Below are 12,896 nucleotides of genomic sequence, written 5' to 3'. Positions count from 1 at the left end.
GACATCAGCCCCAGAACCCCTGAGCCCTGGCCCCAGGCCCCCCCACCAGCAAGCCAGCACCAGCTTTGGGAAACCTTGGGACCTGCAGCCATCCATGTCAGGAAGTGACCACTTGACAAGCAGGCTGACAGGATATCTGAGAACGTCGGTACTAAAACCACCCCAGGACCCTGCTCTGACCATAAGTGAGCCAGCACCAGCCCTGTAACCGACCAGGATTCCTCAGCCAGCCACTTTGTCACCTAGCTCCCACAACCAAGGGCCAGCAGCCTCTGCACAAGGCAAGGACTGCCGAACAACAAGTCCAGTGGCTGACCACACCTACAGTAGTCAGCCTGCCACAATAGAGGGTCACACACAGTTCACACAGAGGGTACCCCTGGAGCACATAGCTCTGGTGACCAGAGGGGAGTGGACTGCTAGGACTCATAGAATTTCTTCTACAAAAGGCCACTTCTTCAAAGTTGAGAAATATAACCAACTTACCAGATACACAGGAATTAAAAAAAAGCAAATTAGGAAAATTTTTGGTGACGGAGAAACATGGTCCAAATGAAGGAACAAGATAAGACCCCAGAATTAAGTGAAGAGGAGATAGGCAATCTACCTGAGAAAGAGTTCAAGATAACAATTTAAAGATGATCTAAAAACTCAGAGAAGAATGGATGAACAAAGTGACTAATTTAACAGAGTCAGGAGAAGCCAACAGAGCTGAAGAAAATAATAACTGAAATAAAAAATACAGTAGAAGGAATTAGCAGTGGATTAGAAGATACAGCAGAACTGAAAGGTGAGTTGGAAAATAGAGTAATGGAAATCACTGAAGCTGATGAGAAAAATAAAAGTAAATGAGGACGGTTTAAGAGACCTCTGTGACAACATCAAACATAGTAATATCTGCATTATAGGGATACCAGAAGGAGAAAAAAGAGAGGAAGGGGCACATATTTAAAGATATAAAAGCTGAAAACGTCCCTAAGTTTCTTGGGAAAGGAAAAGATATCTAGGTCTAGGAAGCACAGAGAGTCCTAAACAGCATTGATCAAAGAGGACCAACCCAAGACACATTGTAGTTTAAATAGCAAAAATTAAAGATAAAGAGAGAATATTAAAAGCAGCAAGGGAAAAGCTATATACAAGGACACCCACATAAGGCTACCAGCTGACTTTTCAGTGGAAACCCCAGACCAGAGGAGGTTACATAATATATCTAAGGTGATAATAGGGAAAATCAACCAAGAATACTTCACCAGGCAAGGACTTTTTACAGATTTGATGGAAAAATCTAACGTTTAACAGACAGACAAAAGCTAAAAGAGTTTAGCACACAAACCAGATTTACCAGAAATGTAAAAGGGAAATCTCTAAGCAAAAAAGAAAAGGCCACAACTAGAAACATAAAATTACAAAAGGAAAAGGCTCATTGGTAAAGACAAATACATAATAATCATAGAAAATTACCAATGTACAAAGCTAGCAGTAGGAAAGTAAATGACAAAATAGTAAAATCATTTATTTCCAGAATAAGTAGTTAAGGGATGCACAAAACAAAAAGCTGTAAAACATGACATCAAAAACAGTAATTGTGGTGGTGGTAGAAGTACAAATTCAGGGTTGTTAAAAAATTGTTTGAAATAAAGATATCAGCAAATTATCATATACGTATGATATGTATATCATATATATCATATGTAAATATAAATATATATGTATAACATATAAACAAATATATAATGATATGTATTATATATGTATAGATAATATATAGATAATATATATTTATAATAACATAATAAATATATGAGAATAAAAATGTAATAAATATAACATCATACATATATACTAATGATAATAAAAATATATAATTTATTATTACATAATAAATATGTAGTAATAATGATAATTTAATAAATAAAAATTATGTACCATATATCACTTACAATATATGATATGTTATATAACAGTGTAATTCTATAATATTATGAATATTAATATAATATATTCTACTATTTATTATAACATATTATATAATTATTAATAAAATAATATAATATATAATATTACAATATATATTATTATATATCTTATAACACATATCATATACATATAATATATTATATTGGTATATTTATAAATCATATATTTATAAATATAATATTTTAATATTTATAATTATATATCTATAAATTAAATAGTATAATATATAATATTATATATAACTATATATAATTATATACAATATTGCTAGTATTAATATAATATTATTACTTATATAATAATATATATTATAAGATGATGTAATAATATAATAATATATAATATATAATAATTTTATACTATGATAATATTATAAAATAATCATATATTATTATAATATACTATACAATTATATTATGGTATACAATATAAAATATATTATATATAATATATAATAAAATAAATAATTATATATGTATCATATTATACACTATGATATATATGCATATATGTATATACATTGTTATATAATGGGAGAACAGTAATTGTGGTGGAGGAAGTAAAAATGCAGGAATATTAAAATTTGTTTGGAATTAATACATCATCAAATGATCATCTGTAAATATATATACATACATAAATATATATTATATATATTTACAAATATATAAATAAATATTTAAGAATATATATGTATATATATAAATAAATATATTATAAATATATGTATAATATACATATAATATATAAAAATGAAATATAATTTATTTATTATTATAATAAATATATTAAATATATTAATACATATCTTTATTATGTATAAAATACATATAGTATTATAAATATATATTCATGTATATACAATAAATATAATATAAATATGTATTCATGATAAAAATTATTATTTAATTACTATTCATAGGATTTATAATTATAATAATTATAATATATATTGAATTATATAATTTAATTACTATCATTATAATTATTATTCATAATAAAAAATAAATATATAATTTATTATTATATAATAATATATCACAATTATACAACTTATAATAATATAAATATATCACAAATATGATATATACTATATATATCATATATCATTATATACATATATATATTATGTATGAAATATATCATTTTTAAATATATATTTTTAAAATATATATGTATATTATGATATATAATGTTTGATATATATGATATATATATGTACATATATACAATATATATCATATATGATCATATATATCATATATAATATATATTATATCATATCACACCTTATGATGTTTTATGTGATATATATCATATATATTATCTCTATATATATACAAAGAGAGAGAGAGAGATTGCTATATATAAAATTCATGGTAATAAACACCTAAACTATACTGGATCCACACACAAATAAAGAAAATTCGAGCATAACATTAAATGTAGTCAGCAAATCATAAGAGAACAAGCGAAGAAAGGAACAAAAAAGAACTATCAAAACAGCCCCAAATCTTTTTTTTTAATGGCAATAAGTACATACTTATCAATAATCACTTTAAATGCAAATAGACTAAACATGCCAATCATAAAACATAGAGTGGCTAAATAAAAATGAAACCAAGACTCATATACATGTTGCCTACAAGAGATTCACTTCACGTCTAAAGACACACAGAGACTGAAAGTAAGGGAATGGAAAAGACATTCCATCCAAACGAAAATCAACAGAAAGCTGGGATAGCAAGACTTATATCAGAACATAATAGACTTCATATGGTATTTGTTTTTCTCTTTCTGACTTAACTCACTCTGTATGACAGTCTCTAGGTCAACCACATCTCTATAAATGACTCAATTTTGTTCCTTTTTATGGCTGAGTAATACTCCATTGTATATAGGTACCACATCTTCTTTATCCATTCATCTGTCATTGGGCTTTTAGGTTGCATCCATTACCTGGCTATTGTAAGTAGTGCTGCAATAAATATTGGGATGCATGTGTCTTTTTGAATTATGGTTTTCTCTGGGTATTTGCCCAGTAGTGGGATTGCTGGGTCATATGGTAATTATATTTTTAGCTTTTTAAGGAACTTCCATACTGTTCTCCATAGTGGCTGTATAAATTTACATTCGCACCAAGAGTACAAGAAGGTTCGTTTTTTCCACACCCTCTCCAGCACTTATTGTTTGTAGGTTTTTTGATGATGGTCATTCTGACTGCTGTGAGGTGATACCTCATTGTAGTTTTGATTTGCATTTCTCTAATAATTAGTGATGTTGAGCAGCTTTTCATGTGCCTCTTGGTCATCTGTATGTCTTCTTTGGAGAGATGTCTATTTAGGTCTTTGCCCATGTTTTGAATAGGTTGTTTGTTTTTTTAATATTGATCCGAATGATCTGTTTATATATATAGGAGATTAATCCTTTGTCCATTGATTCATTTGCAAATATTTTCTCCCATTATGAGGGTTGTCTTTTCACCTTGTTTATAGTTTCCTTTGCTGTGCAAAAGCTTTGAAGTTTCATTAAGTCCCATTTTTTTTTATTTTTGTTTTTATTTCCATTACTCTAGGAGGTGGGTCAAAAAAGACCTTGCTGTGATTTATGTCATAGAGTGTTCTGCCTATGTTTTCCTCTAAGAGTTTGATAGTGTCTGGCCTTACATTTAGGTCTTTAATCCATTTTGAGCTTATTTTTGTGTATGGTGTTAAGGAGTGTTCTGATCTCATACTTTTACAGGTACCTGTCCAGTTTTCCCAGCACCACTTATTGAAGAGGCTGTCCTTTCTCCACAGTATATTCCTACCTCCTTTATCAAAGATAAGGTGACCATATGTGCGTGGGTTTATCTCTGGGCTTTCTATACTGTTCCATTGATCTATATTTCTGTTTTTGTGCCAGTACCATATTGTCTTGATTACTGTAGCTTTGTAGTATAGTCTGAAGTCAGGGAGTCTGATTCCTCCAGCTCCGTTTTTCTCCCTGCAAGATTGCCTTGGCTATTTGGGTTCTTTTCTGTCTCCATACAAATTTTAAGATATTTTTGTTCTAGTTCTGTAAAAAATGCCATTGGTAATTTGATAAGGATTGCACTGAATCTGTAGATTGCTTTGAGTAGTACAGCCATTTTCACAGGATTCATTCTTCCAATCCAAGAACATGGTATATCTCTCCATCTGTTTGTGTAATCTTTGATTTCTTTCATCAGTGTCTTATACTTATCAGAAGACAGGTCTTTTACCTCCTTAGGTAGGTTTAGTCCTAAGTATTTTATTATTTTTGTTGCAATGATGAATGGGATTGTTTCCTTAATTTCTCTTTCTGATATTTAGTTGTTAGTGTATAGGAATGCAAGAGACTTCTGTGCATTAATTTTGTATCCTGCAACTTTACCAAATTCTTTGATTAGCTCTAGTAGTTTTCTGGTGGCATCTTTAGGATTCTCTATGTATAGTATCATGTCATCTGCAAACAGTGACAGTTTTACTTCTTCTTTTCCAATTTGTATTCCTTTTATTTATTTTTCTTCTGTGATTGCTGTGGCTAGGACTTCCAAAACTATGTCGAATAATAATGGCAAGAGTGGTCATCCTTGTCTTGTTCCTGATCTTAGAGGAAATGCTTTCAGTTTTTCGCCATTGAGAATGATGTTTGCTGTGGGTTTGTTTTCTGATTTGGATTCCTTTTCTTTCTTTTTCTTCTCTGATTGCTGGGGCTAACACTTCCAAAACTATGTTGAATAATAGTGGTGAGAGTGGGCAACCTTGTCTTGTTCCTGATCTTAGAAGAAATGGTTTCAGTTTTTCACCATTGAGAACAATGTTGGCTGTGAGTTTGTCCTATATGGCCTTTATTATGTTGAGGTAGGTCCCATCTATGCTCACTTTCTGGAGGGTTTTTATCATAAATGGGTGTTGAATATTGTCAAAAGCTTTTTCTGCATCTATTGAGATGATCATATGCTTTTTATTCTTCAATTTGTTAGTATGGTGTATGACATTGATTGATTTGCATATATTGAAGAAGCCTTGAATCCCTGGGATAAATCCCACTTGATCATCATATATGATCCTTTTAATGTGTTGTTGGATTCTGTTTGGTAGTATTTTGTTGGGGATTTTTGCATTTATATTCATGAATGATGTTCATCTGTAATTTTCTTTTTCTGTAGTATTTTTGTCTGGTTTTGGTATCTGGGTGATGGTGGCTTCACAGAATGAGTTTGGGAGTGTTCCTTCCTCTGAAATTTTTTGGAAGAGTTTGAGAAGGATGGATGTTGGCTCTTCTCTAAATGTTTGATAGACTTCACCTGTGAAGGCATGTGGTCCTGGGCTTTTGTTTGTTGGAAGATTTTTAATCACAGTTTCAATTTCATTACCTGTGAGTAGTCTGTTCATATTTTCTATTTCTTCCTGGTTCAGTCTTGGACATTTTTACCTTTCTAAGAATTTGTCCATTTCTTCCAGGTTGTCCATTTTATTGGCATAGATTTGCTTGTAGTAGTCTCTTAGGATGCTTTGTATTTCTGTGGTGTTTGTTGTAACTTCTCCTTTTTCATTTCCCTTTTTATTGATTTCAGTCCTCTACCTCTTTTTCCTGATGAGTCTGGCTAATGGTTTATCAATTTTGTTTATCTTCTCAAAGAACCAGCTTTTAGTTTTATTGATCTTTGCTATTGTTTTCTGTGTTTCTGTTTCATTTATTTCTGCTCTGATCTTTATGATTTCTTTCCTTCTCCTAACTTTGGGTTTTGTTTGTTCTTTTTTCTCTGGTTCTTTTAGGTGTAAGGTTAGATTGTTTATTTGAGATTTTTCTTTTTTCTTGAGGTAAGATTTTATTGCTGTAGACTTCCCTCTTAGAACTGCTTTTGCTATATCCCATAGGTCTTGGATCATCATGTTTTCTTTGTCATTTGTCTCTAGGTATTTTTTTGATTTCTTCTTTGATTTCTTCAGTGATCTCTTGGTCATTTAGTAACGTATTGTTTAGCTTCTATTTTTTTTTCCTGTAATTTATTTCTAATCTCATCACGTTGTGGTTGGAAATGATGCTTGATATGATTTCAATTTTCTTAAATTTACCAAGGCTTGATTTGTGACCCAAGATGTGATCTATCCTGAAGAATGTTCCCTGTGCACTTGAGAAGAAAGTGTAATCTGGTGCTTTTGGATGGAATGTCTTATAATGTCAATTAAACCTACCTGGTCTATTGTGTCACTTAAAGCTTGCATTTCCTTATTAATTTTCTGTCTTGATGATCTTTCCATTGTGCTAATGTCAGTTTCCTCTTTTATAGCTATTAGTATTTACCATATGTACTGAGGTGCTCCTATGTTGGGTGCATATATATTTATAATTGTTTTATCTTCTTCTTGGATTGATCCCTTGATCATTATGTAGAGTCCTTCCTTGGCTCTTGTAACATTCTTTATTTTAAAGTCTATTTTATCTGATATGAGTATTGCTACTCCAGCTTTCTTTTGATTTCTGTTTGCATGGAATATCTTTTTCCATGCCCTCACTTTCAATCTGTATGTGTCCCTAGGTCTGAAGTGGGTCTCTTGTAGATAACATATATATGAGTTTTGTTTTTGTATCCATACAGCAAACCTGTGTCTTTTGGTTGGAGCATTTAATCTATTCACATTTAAGGTAATTAGTGATATGTATGTTCCTATTACCATTTCTTAATTCTTTGTGTTTCTTTTTGTATGTCCTTCCTTCTCTGTGTTTCCAATTTAGAGAAGTTCCTTTATCATTTGTTGTAGAGCTGGTTTAGTGGTGCTGAATTCTCTTAGCTTTTGCCTGTCTGTAAAGCTTTTGATTTCTCCACTGAATCAGAATGAGATCCTTGCCAGGTAGAGTAATCTTGCTTGTTGGTTCTTCCCTTTCATCACTTTAAGTATATCATGGCACTCTCTTCTGGCTTGTAGTGTTTCTGATCAAAAATCAGCTGTTAACCTTATATGAGTTCCCTTGTATGTTATTTGTCATTTATCTCTTGTGGCTTTTAATAATTTTTCTTTGTTTTTAATTTTTGTCAATTTGATTACTATGTGTCTCAGCCTGTTTCTCCTTGCGTTTATCTTGACTGGGACTCTGTAAGTTTCCTGGACTTGGGTGGCTATTTCCTTTCCCATGTTAGGGAATTTTTCAGCTGTAATGTCCTCAAATATTTTCTTGGGTCCTTTCTCTCTCTCTTCTCCTTCGGGACCCTAGAATGAGAATGTTGGTGCGGTTAATGTTGTGCTAGAGGTCTCTTAGGCTATCTTCATTTCTTTTCATTCTTTTTTCTTTATTCTGTTCCATGGCAGTGAATTCCACCATTTTGTCTTCCAGGTTACTTATCCGTTCTTCTATCTCAGTTATTCTGCTTTTGATTCATTCTAGTGTATTTTTCATTTCAATTATTGTATTGTTCACCTATGTTTGTCTGTTCTTTAATTCTTCTAAGTGTTTGTTCTTTAGTTCTTGTTTGTCTTTCTTAAACATTTCTTGCCTCTTTTTAATCTTTGCCTCCATCCTTTCTCTGAGGTCTTAAATCATCTTCCCTATTATTATTCTGAATTCTTTTTCTGGAGGTTGCCTATCTTCACTTTGTTTAGCTTTTTTTCCTAGGGTTTTATCTTGTTCCTTCATCTGGTACATAGCCCTCTGCTTTTTCATTTTCCTATCTTTCTGTGAATGCAGTTTTCATTATACGGACTGCAGAATTGTCGTACTTCTTGCTTCTGCTGTCTGCCCTCTGGTGGATGAGGCTGTCTAAGAGGCTTGTGCAAGCTTCCTGATGGGAGGGACTCCTGGTGGGTAGAGCTGTGTGTTGCTCTGGTAGACAGAGCTCAGTAAAACTTTAATCTGCTTCTCTGCTGATGGGTGGGCCTGGGTTCCCTCCCTGTTGGTTGTTTGGCCTCAGGTGACCCAGCACTGGAGCCTAATGGGGTTAATGGCGGAGTCTGGGAGAGCTCACACCAAGGAGTGTTTCCTAGAACTTCTGCTGTCTGTGTCCATGTCCCTGCAGTGAGCCACAGCCACTCCCTGTCTCTGCAGGTGGCCCTCTAACACTAGCAGGTAGGTCAGCTTCAGTGTCTCATGGGGTCACTCCCTCCCCGGGGTCCTAATGTTAGGACCTCCCTGGGGTCCTAATGCACACTACTTTGTGCGTGCCCTCCAAGAGTGGAGTCTCCACTTCCCCAAGTCCTGTGAAAGTCCTTCAATCAAATCCCACCAGGCTTCAAAGTCTGATTCTCTAGGAATTCCTCCTCCCTTTGCTGGACCCTCAGGTTTGGAAACCTGACATGGAGCTCAGAACCTTCACTCCAGTGGGTGGACCTCTGTGTTATAAGTGCTCTCCAGTTTTTGAGTCACCCACCCAGTGGCCATGGGATTTGATTTTATTGTTATTGTGCCCCTCCTACCATCTCATTGTGGCTTCTCCCCTGTCCTTGGATGTGGAGCATCTTTCTTGGTGAGTCCCAGTGTCTTCCTACTGATGATTGTTCAGAAGTTAATAGTGATTTCGGTGTTCTTGCAATAGGGAGTGAGCACACGTCCTTCTACTCTGCCGTCTTGAACCAATCTCCCTAATAGACTTAAAGAAAGACAAAGAAAAGAGACAGAAAAACATTACATAATTATCAGGGATCAATTCAAGAACAAGATATAACAATTATATATATATATTCACCCAACATAAGAGCATCTAAATACCTAAAGCAAATATTAACAGAAAACAAATATTAACAGACATAATGGGAAATTGACAATAACACAATAATAGTAGGGGACTTTAACACCCCACTTACAACAATGGACAGGTTGTTCAGACAGTAAATCAACAAGAAAACTCTGGCCTTGAATGACATACCAGACTAAATGAATGGATGCACATATATATATGTGCATATGACATTCCATCCAAATGCAGTAGAATACACATTCTTTCAAGTGCATATGGAACATTCTCCAGCACATGCTGGGCTAAAAAATAAGTCTCAGTAAATTTAGGAAAATTGAAATCATATCTAGCATATTTTCAGCCACAGTGCTATGAGACTAGAAATTAATTACAAGGAAAATACTGCAGAAAACCACAACCACATGGAGGCTTATCAGTATACTGCTAAACAACAAATGAAGAAATCAAAGAAGAAATTTAAAAATACCTGGAAACTATTGCAAATGTAAACATAATAATCAAAAGTCTATGGAATGGACTGACAGAAAAGCAAATACTGTGTGTTATCACTAATATGTGGAATCTGAAAAAAAAAACAAAGGAATGAATACAACAAAACAGAAGCAGACTCACAGATGTAGAGAACAAACTATAGTGGTTACCAGTGGGGAGAAGGGAGGGGGAGGGGCAAGATTGGAGTAGGGGATTAAGAGGTACAAACTACTTTCTGTAAAATAAACAAGCTACAAGCTACAAGGATGCATTGCACAACACAGGGAATATAGCCAATATTTTATAATAACTTTAAATGAAGTATAATCTATAAAAATTTGAATCAGTATGCTATGCACATGAAACTAATATATTGTAAATCAACTTTGCCTTAGTTTTTTAAACAATAAGTCTTCCGGCCCCTACTCATTACCCAGTTCCAAAGCTGCTTCCACATTTTTAGGTAAATGTTACACAGCATTCCCACATTTTGGTATCAAATTCTGGCTTAGTTCAGACTGCTATGACACAGCACAATAGACTGGGTGCTTTATAAACAATTGAAATTTATTTCTCACAGTTCTAGAGCATAGAAGTCCAAGATCAGGTTACTAGCATTTTCAAGTTCTGGTGAGTGCCCTCTTCCTGGTTTCATCCTGCCAACATCTTATTGTATCCTTACATGGCAAGAGCAGAGAGAGGAAGCAAAGTCTCACAGGACTCTTGTAAAGGCACTAATCCCACTCATGAGGGCTCCACCCTCATGACTTCATCTAATCCTAATCCCTTCCCAAAAACCTCACCTTCTGATACCACCACATTGAGGGGTAGGGTAGGGTTTCAACACACCAATTTGGGTGTGTTGTAAATCCATTACACCCTCACATGGAACTGTCCAGAAGAAATTATGAATCCTTTTGAATAACATACAATATGTTACCTTGCCCTTGCCTACCAGTTTCAACCATTGCTGCTATCTTTCCATTTCCCACTATCTTACAAAACACAAGACACCTTCTATCTCCCAATGTGTCTCACTTTATTGAAAGCCCATTTACTTTTACAAATAGCTCATTGTGACCATCACTTCCTTTCTCCCCTTCCCCTGATTAAACTTCAACTAATCTTGGCATCCACAGTAGTATCTCTCACAGTGCCATAAATAGCAAAATAAAAATTCTATAAGTTTTAATTGATACAAGTCACCAAAAAATGTACCTTCTTCTATTGATTCATAATAGTAGAGGGGGCACCTTCATCTAAGTGGGACTGTTTCATCATACTTTTTTCTGTTAAGTTACTACTGAATACATATTTTTATTTAGGTAATTTATAGCCAACCATGGCAAGAATAGAAGAGTAAGGTAAAAGTCTCTCTGTCTCTCTCTCACAGACACACCACACAAATAATAGTTTTCACCCATTATTACATGAAGCATGTTAACTGAATGTAAGCCACATGTCCCAAGCTGTTCTACAACCAACAAATTATTGAAAAATCACTTGAAATAAAATCTGACAAAAAACCCCACAATTGGCATATTGTTGCTAGCCTATGAATCCAATTTTTTCTTATTTTTCCCACATTTTTGTTATGCCAGGTGTTGTCATGGCAACATGTGTGAACCTCAGAAAGGCTCTTTTCCTCAGTGTAGCCCCACAGCAGTCAGGAAATGTTCTTGTATGAATGGAAGAGCATAAAACTCTCAGAATTACAAATTTTATCCAATTGCAGATATACATCCATTCCCTGTCTTAAAATGACATTGCTCCTTTTACAGAACAGTAAACTAAATGTGAACATATTCACAAAGCAGTAGGCTGAAGAGCATGTGGAATGCTGAACAAATAATAAATAAGAATGTAAATGAAACTGGACTTTCTGCCTAGAAAACATAATCTATGTGCAAATAACAGTATTCAGTGACAAATTTTAGACCATTTGAGAGGCTGTTCAACTATGTTCTCTCTAAGCATAGGGCCAAAGAGGAAACAGGTGAATTTTCCATCAATACACAGTATGGAGGTATAAGGTGTAAAGATCATAAATCTACTCTAGGAAAGACTGAACAAAAGGATGAAGAGTCAACCAATCATCCCTAATTTGACAAGTCGACATGTCAACATACTAATAGCTACCATCACCCATAGCAAGTCCTAGGAATCTCTTCATAGTTGAGCTCCATGTTTTATAATTTATTTAGGCTCATTAGAGATTATATTTTTGTAGCACTATTAGATACCTCAAAGGCTAATACTGGTATCAAATGGCATGCATCTTATCTCAGATTATGTGATTGGACAAATCACTTTCTTCTGGTCACATCTTTAAAGCAAAGCTAACCATTTCCCAAAGTCATAAGTATAAAACACTCTACGGGGTTTCCCTGGTGGCGCAGTGGTTAAAAAACCACCTGACAATGCAGGGGACACAGGTTCGAGCCCTGGTTCAGGAAGACCCCACATGCCGCGGAGCAACTAAGCCTGTGTGCCACAACTACTGAGGCTGCACTCTAGAGCCCACGAGCCACAACTACTGAGTCCACGTGCCACAACTACTGAAGCCTGCATGCCTAGAGCCCATGTTCCCCAACAAGAGAAGCCACTGCAATGAGAAGCCCGTGCACCACAATGAAGAGTAGCCCCCACTTGCCACAACTAGAGAAAGCCCTCACACAGCAATGAAGAACCAACACAGCCAAAAATAAATAAATTAATTAAAAAATAAACCACTCTGTAAATATCAGGT

This window comes from Mesoplodon densirostris, chromosome 11 (assembly GCF_025265405.1).
Source record: "Mesoplodon densirostris isolate mMesDen1 chromosome 11, mMesDen1 primary haplotype, whole genome shotgun sequence".
NCBI classification, from domain to species: domain Eukaryota; kingdom Metazoa; phylum Chordata; class Mammalia; order Artiodactyla; family Ziphiidae; genus Mesoplodon; species Mesoplodon densirostris.
Note: the sequence above shows the minus strand (reverse complement) of the source record.